General features: G+C 35.2%; 1 protein-coding gene across 1 annotated transcript in view; it reads right to left on the bottom strand.

Moving 5' to 3' along the window:
• The window catches only part of LOC116175819 (sex peptide receptor-like), an 89791-nt gene that overhangs the window by 73078 nt on the left and 1289 nt on the right, over window positions 1–15424 (bottom strand). The window lies entirely within an intron of this gene.

Below are 15424 nucleotides of genomic sequence, written 5' to 3'. Positions count from 1 at the left end.
GACATCTAAATGCACAAGTGCCACAGTTTTTAGCGCATTTTTGCAAAAAATTTTTTTTTGTAAAAAGTACCTTTTAATCTCACTTTGGCTGGCTGGCTGGCTGGCTGGCTGGCTGGCTGGCTGGCTGGTCGGCTGGCTGGCTGGCTGGCTGGCAGTAAATGCGCGCCCGTAGAAAAACGCTTGTAAAAAGACAAGGAGTGTACATGTAACTATCGGGGCCGTGTAATTAAGAACGTTAGGGATGGGGCTACAAGATTTGGAGTCGACGACATCTGGACGCCATCCCCGAGCGTATTATACTAACCTGGAGATTTTTCAGTTTTTATCTATCTTCTTCTACAGTTTTTCTCCGATTGTTTTCAAATTGGTGTCGTCGGGAAGATCTTGTCAACGCGCACAACTCCGGAATTTTGTTTTTTTTTCCTAGGGGCGAAATAAACCACCTTTTGCGCGGCGCGCTTCGAGGGGTAGTCGACTTTGGGCGCCCAAAAGTTTCTTACAGCGCGAATCGCGGTCTCTCTTTCTCGTGTCACTAATAGAAGGTCGAGCTATGTGAAGTACCCAAAAGTTGAATACGATTTTATGCCGGGATTTTAGCGAAATCTACCAAAATGTGAATTACGAATGAACGGGACGTCGGAACTGTGTATCGACAAAGGGAATGTGGTAACCCCCGACGAGATCTTACTGATGGTGGAGTCGAAACTTCAAATCCGAATTGTTGCGGGTGATCAGAAGTGGGTGTCGACAAAGGGAATATGGTAACCCCCAAAGGATTTTACTGATGGTGGAGTCAAAACTTCAAACGCGAATTGCAAGTGCACGGTAAGTGAGAAAATGGTACCGACAAAGTGAACGTGGTAGCTTTCTGCAAGATCTTATTGATGGTGGAGTCAATATTGGCTAATAAAACACTGATCTGCCACACAAAAATGCGCTGAAGTCCCTTCGATCTCACACGAGGACTTTGATCATTTTTTATGAATTCCCATGATTTATTATTACAAGGTTCTGAATCTTTTAAGAAGCAGCATATTTGGAAGGTACTGTGAGTAATTTACAAGTTGTTATCCAAAGAAAGTTTTTGAGCTTGTTAAAATGTTTCCTTTACCGATTTAATTGAGTTGATCTTTTGAATACGGGATTGAATTTTTGTATGCGAAATAGATGATGTATAATACTAACTTTATAAAAATATTTTGTGATCGTTAGTGGTTGGTTCGGGCCAAATTTATAATTGCCAATAATCTTGACTGTTTCCTCTTGTCGGTTTGTAAGTTAAAGCCTTTCATTAATCACACAAATTGCTTTCATTTCACCCCAGTCAAGTACTTTGCCTACATCAGCTCGATAAGGATTATCCTGTATTCTTATTTCGCTGGTCGAAAAGCAGATCTAATGCGGTCTTTTCAATTTTACCCTTCAGAGAATTAAGTAAGCTTGTATATCTACTTACGTTAGATAAATTGCTCTAAAATCTGTGGCTTATTGTAATACCCTCCCCGAAAGGAACCTAATACCGCCGTCATGCATCTCGTAGAACAGCTCTTGTTAAGCACACGTCATACTAATATTGCAGATTTCCTTTGAAATCCAACAGCAAATGGATTACCTTCCATCAGTAAATGCAGTATTAGTTATTCGCAACAAATTGCACCCATTTTGTGGCATTGGAGCGAATTGCACGTAAGGGAATTCGTATAGTTAATTATTTCCCCATTTTAATTAAAGCGCGTAATTTGTGGTATAGGCGCGACCGCAAACAACCCTATCGATCCAATATAAATAAAAAGAGGGTGTAGGTATGTTATTCGGGTAAATATAAGAAAGGCGACAGTTACGACAATACAATCATCGCTGATGCTAAAATACTAGCTGTATGTCTGGAGAGTTAGGAACATAGTAAAAATATTCGTCTCTAAAGAAATATTGTAGAATTTTGAATCTTATGGTCCATGTTCAAGCGCCCCAAAAGCTCGACTATTGGCTAAAAAGGGCCCCTCCTTGGGTCGCTTCGGTTTTTCTATTCGGCAATACTAGTAAAGAAAAAAGAGAAAGGAGATAGATCGAGGGGAGGCATCATTCGGACTAATTTGGCGATCTTCCACTCAGTTTGCGACTATGCAAGTTAGATAGCTACGATTAAAAGGGTTGAGAACCGGATTTCCGTGTAACGAAACACCCGTTTTCGTACATGAATGATATCAGAACTAATGAACATGTACATTGATGTAGGCGACCAGCTTTAATGAACACCTGGTACTTCGACGGACGGGCCGTCCTTTACGAAAATTCGTAGTTCCGGACCTATGTATTTCTTTTCTAGGAATTGGAAATAAGAGGTAAAACTAATGACTTTAAGTTCGCGCCGTTTTAGCCGCCGATAAGGAAATCAAGGTACTCTAACCAATTTACAGTTGACAGCTGTTCCTGTAGTTATCTTAACTAGTATTATAAAAATTGCCGTATTCGCTGTTACTAGCATTCGAATTAGTGCGCTTTCGGGTTATTATAGCGTTTCGAAGGAGCCGCACATAAGTAGTGAGCAAAATTAAGCGAAAGCAAATTAACTTTGCTGCACAATTGCTTTAACCAAATTATAAAAAATCCATATCTTTGTTAAATAAACATTATTGTAAGTGGACGCCGTGCACCTTGACATTAGAAGGGCTGAAGCAATTTTCATACATTTTGTGGGCCATTATCCATTCCTACCTCACAAACATGCATACGAACCTTGACCTAACGGGATCCAGAATCCAGAAAATTTCTATAGGATGGATAATTACAAAGAAACGTGGTCACGAGATAGGGGTCATTTCAAATATTCATTTAAAAAATTGTAAATGAGCAAAATGTACCTAAAGAGGCGTGGAAATGAGATTTATTATTATCTTGTCAATATATTGATTTTTCGAAATTTCGTAAGCATAAGCAGGCAAACAATTTAAAAAAGAAAGTTTCATGATTTTCAGGTAAGAAGAGAATTCTAATGATTAACGTAAAAGTCATATTAGAGTTACCTATGCATCAACGAATTACTTTGCAGAAACAAACTAATTTTGCAGTATCAAATTCAATTTATATAACACGAGTAAGGGGTGGACAACCCCTTATTGCAACTCAGTTGCAATCCAGTTTCTACACTGAAAATAACAGAAAGGATTTGCGAAATGGCATCTTTCAGGATATTCATCGAAATACGATCAATTTCTCAAATGTTTGTTTTATATTTATAACGTTTTCAGAAACAGGATTTCTCAATCAATTTAGTTGAAAAATAATTATTGAATCCGGCAATGTGAGAAAGTGATAAGTTCGCGAACTGGCTAGTAAATTCAAGTATGAAATTGAAAAGGAGCAGATTATGCAGCATCTTCGTTGATTTTATCACAATTACTTTTATAACGCCAGCCAAAAATAAGTAGAGACCAGAACATAAATCTCCAATACGGATGTTTTTAGTTTAGGAACTTTATCTACTCAAGTCACGCGAGAGCATCCTTCCAATTTGTTTACCCCAATAAATACTTAGTTTCGTTTTTTAACGGAAATTTATCGGTAAACACATTTGTTATTCAATTGTTGCATTTTAGTTGCACCAGCAATTGCTAAATTCTAAACGTACCTATCAGGCTTAGTTTTCTGTAGTGGTTTATAGAACCGTGTGTTTCATACGAAAATGTAAGCATTTTCATAAATCACTTTATGCGAGGATTGGTTCGGTTAATAATTTATTTGTCCGAATGAGAATTGAATTTAGAACCCTTTCATTGACTTCGAAAGCGATTTATATTAGTGGAAGTTACATTCGTAAGTAAAAAACTCCGTTGATGGTATTTCTAGATCGTAATGGAACAATAACACGAATTCTGTTACTTTCTAGGGGATTTATTTTGACACAAAAAGCGTGAAAGATGGCGCACGTAAATCAACAATAACTTCATTAATATAATGTACCGCCCTGACATTCGCAAATGAAATTAAAATAGGAAAACAGGATTTACATAACAAAAAATTCAAATATGAATCCAGATGAAACCGTCACAAAAAATAGGAAACCAACTTAGCAAAAATGTGATAAATTGCGACAGTACACGGATTTTGTAACAGGGTTAAAGTGAAAAGTTTGACTTTTTGAGATGTTATCATATCTTAGTATCCATGTCCCAGCACAGGAAGACTGTATTTGTATGAGTATATTAATAGTCTCATGGTAACAATGATGATTGTAGTAGTGCAAGGGTTATAGAATTTTTCATTTACTGGGTGGTATTCCACATACCTCCTAGACCTCCCCCAAACCTGTCTGTCTGACCCCTTTCATTACAGTTTTCGGTAAAAACGTCATCGAACATAGCACCGAGGAGTCTGAGGGTTATTCCATATGATAATTGTAGGCAAAGGGTCGATGAATTTTCCTTTTCCTGGAGGGATTTCCGTAACCCTCAGACCCGCAGGTGTTGCATTCTCCACCAAAAGCGCCTGCCTAACCCACCTTCATTACAGTTTTCGTTATCGAAGGTAGCACCGAGGGGTCTGCAGGGTATGGAATACCCCCCAGCAGACGATGTCTTTATTTACATGAGTGCTTTCATGATGATAATGATGATTGTAGGGAAAGGGTCACGGAATTTTCCTTTTACTGGTGGTTATTGCTGTTGCGTCCTCCCCCAAAATCGTCTGCCTGACCACTTTAATTAGAGTTTTTGGTAAAATCGAACGTAGCACCACGATCGGGAGCGGGTCTGGAGGTTGGAATACCCCCAAGTACACGAAGACTTTTTATATGAGTATACGAATGGTCTCATGGTGATAATGATAATTGTAGGGAGAGGTTCATTAAATTTTCCTTTTACTGGGCTCCCCGCTGTTGCATTCTCCCCCGAGTTACAAGTAAAGCACTATTTTCTAAATTGTGAACGAATAAACACTCCGTTATAAAGCGGTCTTCGTTCCAATTCAGGGACGCTTAAATCGCGTTTAAAATAGAAAGATCCATACACCGAGAGGAAATTTTGTACCAGAGTGGTTCAACTGTATCATCTTAAAAGCGATCCAGTTTTCAATTTTTTTAGAGGGAGCTTTTTCTAAAGGCGTGTGATCTAAAGAAAACACCCATTCCACCGTTTTTACCGAAAACTGTACGTTGATGTAATTTAATTTTGAATTGTATAAAGTATCTTTAACAATTTGCAACGGATGTTTGTTTAGCATAGTCATAATATCGTTAAACGAACCGGTCTGTAGAAATGCATTGCATGTAACAGATTTGTATGGTAAGTGGATCGAAGGAATGTGGTGACGAACTTTCAGTTTTATTAAATTTCCAAATGGATTCCACTTTAAATACTAAAATAATTAACTAAGGCCTAAAAAATCTGTTCTAAACTAGAATCAGAAAAAGAAATGCTACCCAGAATTGTCGCTGCATTATGCCGTTGTAGATACAGCAATACTTATTCGTTGTGTGATAAAGGCTGTAGAACAAGCTTCATTGGTAGCTCCTCGAATCTTCTGACCAATCTGGCGAATTAGTGATAGTTTCTTCGCCCCAAGGCCCCAAAGTTTCAATGCCAAGAGTAATGAAATGGTTTGTGACGTATTGTCCCATCTTTCTGTAATTTTGGTCGTATTTAGAAAATCACTTTTTTTATTGTCCTCCGGATCAATTTTATTTTATTAACTACCCGAATTGATTCCAGGATTTTTGTAACTATCCATCTGAGATTTTACGATCTTCGCTATCCAATTCCGTTTCAGTTACGCTACTTAGCTTGGCAACGACGTCGAAATCTGCTAAGCGCAATCTTTCAAATGAAAACGGTACCTGGCAACTACTCATGAAACACAAAAGCTAATCTAGGGTAGGTCTGATCCCATTATAAGATAAATTGGATCAGCTTTTCGCAAATCGCCGTAGATTACGTTTATTTATGAAACCTTTGAGAATTTCTGAATTTTTTGTAGCAGATTTTGCGAAATATGATCTGGAACACGTTGCAAGATTCTTCGATTTCACAAGAGAAAGTGTTAAGGATTGGATTTCATATTGGCAAACAGTTTAATGTTACTCCTCGGAAATGAAATACATTTCTAGAGTCAGGCTCAGGGATACTTTATAACGTAAAAAAAGGGTTTTCGTAATATAAAAGGAAAACCTGTTATGAATATTGAACGTTACAATTTCGGTGTAGTGAATGTTGCCTTAATACACAAAATTTGTTTGTATCCGCTTACACGCTTTCTTGGATGTTTACTAGCTAAAACGGTGTGGGATCGAAATATTATTTTGATGTTTTTCCTTCAAAGGGAAACTTGATACGGAGCTTTTAAAGAAAATTGACTCTACTTGGAAATTTCTAAGCACGAGGCCGCTCTCCGTGCATAAAACATGAGTATACTATAATATATGGCAATAGTACACAGGGTGTTTCCATGAGAGGGTTGGTTATTCGAAAATTGTTCTCCCTCTGTAAGTAAATTTAATAAAAAATATTTTCGTTTCTCCTGGTTCTCCACACAAAATCTCCGTAAATACCAAATTTAAACAAACATTCCACTGATTTCGGTTTTCTGCCCCGAAATTGTAATTGGGAATGCCCTATAGGGGCGAAGCGACTATACCTTGTGATATTACAACAAGGAGGTAGTTAGACTAATCCTTAATTATTCGCTACAACGATCGACAACTTTCCAATCACTTTACCGAACGATAAGTAAATCAATAACTAACTAAAACTATCCTAAAGTTGAAGGCAGCAACTCAGCAAACATTTTGGGAAATAAGTATTGGCATCTTTCGGTAATTGATTTTCATACACCATTTCGTATTGAGCTTAATTCTATTTTTCAATAATGCCCCAATACTTTCTTTTACTAAAAACTTGCCACCCCATGCCAATATAGCAAAAGTGCCTTTGTTTATTCATCCTTATACCTACATTTCAAGAGAATTTGCTGTTACGAAATTTGCTAATGGTTTTACATATCGTACTTTGCCCATTACCGAGCTCTCATTACTTATTTGTTAATTAAATATCTTAAAAATCCATTATCCCCTTACAAAGTACCTATACCTAAATGTAACCGTTACCGTTACAGCTCAACTTCTTTATATAAGAACTGTTATTATTATTTTATAACACTGACATTTTAAACTATTTTTAAGATTCATTTAAAGTCGTAGTGCCCTGCTTAATTTTTCATACCTAATGTTGTTGATTCTATTACCATGGTTACCACCTACGGCAATCTTGAGCAACATTTTTCTCCCATGATAAAATATTAATACAAGACGAATTCGGATAAAATATGCTTCAGGGCTATAAAAAATCGTGAAGTTAACACGGTGTCTTATAGTTTAAAATATCTATAAAACACCTAATTATCTTATAGCTATTTAAATGGGGCTGGTTTCCCTTTATTGGACTAGGTGTATATCTTGATTATAAATAACAATTAAGGATAATTTGCGAATGCTGCAGTTTGCCATGTGCCAATATACTTTACGCATTCTGCCTTATTCCGAAAATTACCTTAAACCTTCTACACAATATTCACTTACAACCTTAATTAAGAAGGATTTAGTCCCGTGTATATTATATTCAACCCAATCTATACTGATCTACGTTACACATCCACGTATTAAAACAGAATTTCATAAATCATTTCTCATATTCTAACAATTAGGGTTTTAAATTAATTTGTCATTTTCAATCTCTTTCAGTTTGGTATCATACTCTTAAAATGAAAGTTAGTAAGTTTAATTCCAAACTGAAATACGTACCTACCGACCCGAAAGTTATCTTATAAATCCTGCAGGAGAGCTTTCGGTTTGATGTATTTGTGGTAATGTATTCTGTTTTCGTTGCCAGCCTACCCTACCATAAAATAAATTTTAGAACTTCACGAAACGTTCAAATTAAAAATTTTCTCGGTTGTCTGATCCTGTAAAGTATAATATTATGATTTGTACACATTCTACAACACAAACGCCCCTGGAAGGAAAACAAAATTAGAAAACGAGATCTCTGTCCGCTAAATGTTTGTCTAGGAAAAAAAATTTCAACCCCTGTTATTTCATCGTTCATAATTCGTTTCGTACTAAAATCAATATGTAACTTGTTTAAGTAATTAAAGCATCACTTCGCAACCCCTCTCGCTAAAGCATTGAATAAATTTGAATTTCGTAAGTAGTTAAAAATAATCCACTTGAAGTGGTTTTTATCACGCCAACTTAGTCCCCTTTACTCTACTTGTTGAGGAGGAGTACGAGGATTGTATTTCAAATTAATTTTAGGGAAAGGTCATTCTGCAAGCAAGCATGCACCAACTAATTGAGAAGAAACTTAATTGTGAATCTTCGGGCTTTTGTTTAAAGGGAAATTGCCCAAATTATCTTTAATTTATCATTTTCCGCTCTTGTTATCTTAATTAATTGAGAAATGTACAAACGATGTTATTATTTAATTACAAGAAATGTGCCTGATTTCGTTTTAAACGAAGATCAAACGCAAATGGCAAACAGGTCTAACTAAAACGTTATGTTTCAACACACATATTTTTTGTGGGTTGGGTTCTAAAGGGAGTAACTTCGTTAACCTTGCCCTATATTTACAATTAAAAAATCTAGTGGTTTTGTAATTATAAAACAACGTTAGCACAGCTTAATTTTGAGAACGTCATTTGAATAAAAGGACGCTCCAAGTTGCACTTGAATACAAATAGTTTTTACTGTTGCTAAATGCTTTCATTAGGGTACGAAGTGGATTTTTTTATCATCCAAACTAAAGAGAGGGAGAACGACAACTTATTAAAGCTCAACTCCATGCAGATGGCTTTTTCAATTATATATGTCAGAAGAAAAAGGCATCAATGGGAACTTATTGAATAATAAATGATCAAAATTTAAGCAATTTGAATAAAGTCGATAAACCAAAGAATCGAAAGAACTCAAAACTATTGGCAGAATTGAGGAATCAGAAATATCTGAAAAATTGGGAGAATTTTTTCTATCACCAGAATCTGAAAGGTCTTATTGTTTGGTTTTCACAATGCATTTTGTAGACTGAACATTTTATTTTCCACAATTTTGTAATCTGTCAGGGTCGCGTAGATAACTGGTTAATTGCATTTAGTCCGTCGTCGTGCAAATAAGTTAAGGGCCCCATACACGAAACGATCCGTCGTCACGATCGATCTGAAGCGATATCGTGACAATAGATCGCCCAAAGCTTACCACTCACACACGAAACGATTAGTCGTTACGATCGATCGCTTACAACCGAACCATCGTGATTAAATAATTTAAGAAGTCATACGTGCCCTCTCGAATCGTTGATCGCAATGAGCCATACACTGTCGATTCATCGTTACGATATTCACGATTGCATGCGTTTTTGTTGCGATGTCCGATATCCAATTCGATGAAGTAAATCGTTAACAATCTTGACATACACTATCGATTCGTCGTTTCGATCGGTCTGAAACGACGGATCGGACAGATCGATCGTACCGTGTATGGGGCCTTTTACCTATACGGTTGTGATCTCATGCAACCTTTAAAACGTCTAGTTTGTTGTTAAATAATAGCAGAGCTGGGCAGAATACTTTCAAAAAGTATTTGAATACTAAAAAGTAAATACTTTACACAAATCAAAGGTATTTGAATACTAAATACTTTTACGTCCAGCACAAGCGAATACTAGATACAGATACATTGAAAAGTATTCAAATACTTAAAAAAATAAGTATTCAAATACTTTAGAATGTATTCGAATACTTTCATACTGCCTTTTTTTGAGCCCGGAAAAAAAATGTCTGAGATCGACCGGGGAAAAACATTTTCTTATAGAATTTGGCCCGTAGAATCCATAATTTAAAACAGTTCCAAGATTGGACTACTAGCTCAAAAGTTACAGCCCTTTGAATTTTCTTTCGAAATTGGTTTCTAGTCCATAACTTGAATGAGAAGTCTGATCGAAAAAGTACGAATTGTTTTGAATTCTACGCACCAAAATTAATAAGAAAAAGGGTTTTTCCGAGAAATTTTGGTGCAGTCGATTTTTGGTAAAAAAGGAAGGTTGTACACTGCCTTTTTTGAGGCCCGAAAAAAAAATTGTCTCAGATCGACCCGGAAAAAAATGTTCTTATAGAATGTGGCCTGTAGAATCCATAATTTCAAACAGTTCCAAGATTGGACTACTAGTTCAAAAGTTACAGCCCTTTGAATTTTTTTTCGACATTGGTTTCTAGTCTATAACTTTTTATTGAGAAGTCTGATCGAAAAAGTACGAATTGTTTTGGATTCTACGCACCAAAATTAATAAGGAAAAGTGTTTTCCCGAGAAATTTTGGTGCAGTCGATTTTTGGAAAAAAGGAAGGTTATACACTGCCTTTTTTTTGCTCCGAAAAAAAAATTGTCTCAGATCGACCCGGAAAAGAAATTTTCTTATAGAACGTGGCCTGTAGAATCCATAATTTCAAACAGTTCCAAGATTGGGCTACTAGTTCAAAAGTTACAGCCCTTTGAATTTTCTTTCGAATTGGTTTCTAGTCTATAACTTTTGATTGAGAAGTCTGATCGAAAAAGTACGAATTGTTTTGGATTCTACGCACCAAAATTAATAAGAAAAATTGTTTTCCCGAGAAATTTTGGTGCAGTCGATTTTTGGTAAAAAAGGAAGGTTTTACACTGCCTTTTTTTGAGGCCCGAAAAAAAATTGTCTCAGATCGACCCGGAAAAAAAATTTTCTTATAGAATGTGGCCTGTAGAATCCATAATTTCACACAGTTCCAAGATTGGACTACTAGTTCAAAAGTTACAGCCCTTTGAATTTTTTTTCGAAATTGGTTTCTAGTCTATAACTTTTGATTGAGAAGTCTGATCGAAAAAGTACGAATAGTTTTGGATTCTACGCACCAAAATTAATAAGAAAAAGTGTTTTCCCGAGAAATTTTGGTGTAGTCGATTTTTGGTAAAAAAGGAAGGTTAAGTATTCAAATACTATGCGAAGTATTCGAATACTAAATATTTGTGAAAGTATTTGAGTTACAAATACAAATACTGCTTCCATAAAAGTATTTAATTACAAAGTATTTGAATACTTTAAAGGATTTGAATACTAAAAAGTATTTACAAAATCGAATACTGCCCAGCTCTGAATAATAGCAATTAAAATTTGTTCAGTGTGATTGGCAAAGGCGTGAATAACAAACTGGAAGTTCAAAACAATAATTGAAGATTCGCACGTTTAATCTAACCACCTTATTTACCTTGTTCCTCTTCCATATCTCCTCTTGTGGAGAAGCAATTTCATCCAAAAGGGTAAGGGCAAAAATTAGTAAAAATTACAGTACATTTAAACACTTATCAATTTGATAAAGATCAGAAAAAGTTAAGGTCAATATGACATCAAAAAGTCAAAGATGTGTTCAATTTGAAAAAAAACAGTGGAGTGGAACGAACATTTCTGCGTGAGTGGAAGAAAATTTTAGTTTTGTTACACAATTGAAATCCGATCTTCTTAGAAAAATTAGCAACTGGTAAGTCTCTATGTCCCTTTGTGTATCATCCCTGAGCTAGTGGGTCGCGCGGGTGTCGGATTTTGAAAAAAAAAGCAGTGCAGAAAACAGATTTAAGGAGCTTGAAAGTCCATAATATTTTCAAAAAGTAAAAAGTATAATTCAAGAATCCATAGAAAGAGTTTAAATTACAATAATTAATTAATTAAATTAATTAAATTTCTCAGCATGTAATGGTTTTAAATACTTGTACTTTAAATAATTGTATTGAATCAAAGAATTTAAACCAATTCTGGCATTAATTAGCAAAATAAGACCGACAGACTGTAAAAAAATGTATAGGTATTGTACTTTTGAGTCTGTTTAAGCTAAGATGCTACTTTTAAATTTCAAATTCCTTTTGTTTCGCCTAATAAAGTTAAATATATAAAACGTACGTGCTACTCCTAAGTCTGCAGTCGTAAAAGAATGTAAGATTCTCCGATTTGGAATAATTGAGGTTTCTGACCGGTTTAGTATACTGCAGTTTGCTACAATGCGGAAAAATCGTAATGTAGCGTCGCTTGGCTATTTATTTGCACACAATATTTCCCGAGAGTTCGTGGAACGTGAAATTTATATAATTTTTTTGTCGTAGTATTAAAATTTCGTGAGCTGAAAACAAACACAAATTCTTGTTTTGAATGTAAATTAGGAATGCGAGTACACAGCACTCAAAATCATTCAGGGAGAGCTTTGAAGCAAATTATCTCCCTTTAGAGACCGTTCGGTAAATTGTGTTGACAGACATTTTCGCCACACTTAATTCATAAGAGTTGTTACGGTGGTCATTGCACCAAGTAGACCGTCAAATATAATCAATAACATCATTTTCTCAATAAAAATTAGTAAAAACAATTTCGAAGCGATTTTTTAATAACGCTTAGAGCTCGTAAAAATCTCTTCGAGTTTCGTATATTAATTAAACACACTTAAATATCATTAGTGCTTTTAATTGCCTATTAAGGGCTCTAACGTCCTTTGATGCGAGGGCACCACCTTTACAAAAAAACACATTAAGAGAAGATATGGTAACTCAAGAAGGATTTTAAATACCCTTGAATACCAATAAATCCCCTTAAAGGACCGTAACCGATCTCAAATTCTCTGAAAGATGTTTACAGTCTTTTAAAAGCTCGTATGAAACAGTGAAAACTTTGAGACCGTGCTAAATCTAAGTTTTCCAGGTTGTACTTCAAATTTTGCCATTTCATCGAAATCCTTCGATTTTTCTACTTCTCACATTATTATGCTTCTTTAAATTCATAAACCAAATTCTTGATTTTGCGATTAGGTATTCAAACTCTTCTTTCAATTGTTCTGAGCTACAATTTTATTTTTTTTAATTATTTACATTATTCAAACTCGTTAGATTATTCATTTTCAAACTTTTTTATTGAAGAATTAGTACCTGAAGAGTATTTACTTTTTATAAATTTTAAACCATAACTTTAACGATTTCACTATTATAACCTCAAAATTTGACCGTTTTCGAATTTAGTTTTTTCAAAGAAACTAAATCGCACCGACGCGCGGCGTCGGCACGGCGGTTTAGTATTGAATTAAAGAACAGACTAAGATCTCTTCCACTTTCACATCATTTTTTAGGTATTTTCTCGAAACAAGAACATTTTTGAGGGATCTTTTCTAAACAAATTGTAGCTCGGCAAATCTCTACTGGTACCAAAAAAACCAGGAAGCCCAGGTTGCGGTTATGCCAGCAACAGGAGGGTCGTCATTTCGAACATTTATTTTAAGTTAGATTTGCTAACCCCATTGTTCGCCTATCATTGTCACATTTAGTAGTCTTAAATCTGCCCAACACTTTTTAATAAACATCATGTCAACCATCAAATTAAAAATGGCGGATTTGGGTTCGGAAAATAGCGTTTTTTCTAAAAATTATCATTATTATCATTTCGGCTTATGTTTTCTCTGATATTTTCCTATGCAATGTGTGGTTTTTTGCTATCAGTAGAAATTTTCTAGCTTCAGCTATCTAGAGGCATAAATAAATAATAAATAAATTTGATTAGGGGGTGAGGGGGGTCATTTGAAATTTTAACAAATTAAAATCGTTAAAGTGAAGGGTATAATATGTGACATAAAAAAATAAGTACCTACTCTTGAAGTACTTCTCACACCTTTAATAAAATAGGGGGTGTTGCATTAAAAAAACCTAAGCTTGATGCGCCACTGGAATACGGCACGCCACTGGTGACCAGAAATTAATTTGCTCCTACATTTTTTTGATACTTTTATCCTCGTAAAATGTCTTTAGCATGCTATACAAAATACCCTTAAAAATTGTTAAAAGTCTTTAAAGACTCTTAAGGACCTTTAAAGGCTCCTAATGTGGTAGCTTTACACCACTAAAAGGAGAAAAAATACTCTAAGAGAAAATGTTCGACTTCTATACCAATAAAACCTATAAAAACTGAAAGCCTTTGAAAGTTTCTACAAGTAGTTTAAAGGCTATAAATAGTATAATAAGATACAAGTGTATAATCAAGTCTTTAAAGCACGCGCAACGAGTTTAAGGGCACGACGCAAAGCGGAGTGCCTTTAACGTTGCAAGTGCTTTAAAGACCAATTATACACGTGTATCTTATAGTATTTTTTATTATACCTGCAGTATAATTTAAAAGTAGGAAATTCAATGAAATCATATTGACGTTATACTCGAATACATGTCTAATTAAGTGGGCTGGGTGTTCGTAATTTCACGATTGCCATGGAAATGTCACTTGACGTTTGCTTATAAAAATCGTCGTCTTTGTGAATAAAACGATTTCCGTTGAAAAGGATAATACACCGTCCATTAAATCGATTGTTGTAAAATCTAAACAAACGTTGGTAGGTGTAAAATCCAACTCCAGTAAAGCCTATTATAAAGAATATGAAAAGTTGTTTCCATGGATGAATAGGAAGTTACTTACGAATACAGTCTTAAATGCATCCATAATGCTGGCATATATGAAGGAAATGTCAAAGGTATTTAAATCTTCTATATTTTGGTGCATTCATTCAAAACTTTAACAATGCTGCGATTAAAAAGTGGAACAGATTTGGAAGCATACCCTAAATTACGCGCGTTTGTGAAAGCTTCAACCAAAGGATAGGTACAAGCCAAAGAAATGTTCTGCATTTACAGAAAGCGACTTAGGAAGATTTTTTATTTCGCCCAAATCACAGTTTCAAAAGTCATACCTACTTGAAGTATCGTTACTTAGCAACTTTAAAGCACGTGTGTTTTAAAGGCCTTTTTTCGCACGCATTTGAGTGTTTAAAACGGAGATTGTGATTCAGGTATAATAAAAAAGTTTTTACGTACTCATAAAGCTTTTGGTTTTTAAAAACCTTCATAAACCTTAAATTGTCTTGAAGCGGCATTAAAAGGTGTCTTTTGGATAGCAAAGTTTAACTTAACACCCTAAACCTTCCTAAGGACAGATAAAGCGTTGTCCAACCCCTTAAGAACTGTTAAAAGTGGGATTGCGTGGAATTTTCTTAAAATATGAATATCTTGAAATCTGGATAGTGGTACCATACGACTCTACATTATATCAGTTTCCCATATTAGCGATTCGAACATTTGCATATACGGAAAGATTGATGTTATGTAAATAATATTAGTTTCCCTCTATTACAGTTTCAAGAACCCCTACATCAGCACGTGCTGAGTGTAACAATTACTTGTGAATCGTCAAAGGGTTTCTACAACTTAAGATGGGATTCAATCCTTGAATCCCCAAATACCCAATTATTCCGAACTACTGTGCCCGTTGAACCTAATATCGGTATTTAAACCTATTGACCACGAAAATCTAATTCGCCCGAAATTGTATACGGATCTAC

The sequence above is a fragment of the Photinus pyralis genome, unplaced genomic scaffold (genome assembly GCF_008802855.1).
Source record: "Photinus pyralis isolate 1611_PpyrPB1 unplaced genomic scaffold, Ppyr1.3 Ppyr1.4_LG7, whole genome shotgun sequence".
Lineage (NCBI taxonomy): Eukaryota > Metazoa > Arthropoda > Insecta > Coleoptera > Lampyridae > Photinus > Photinus pyralis.
The sequence above is the reverse complement of the archived record's forward strand: the minus strand, read 5'-3'. Positions and strand labels throughout refer to the sequence as shown.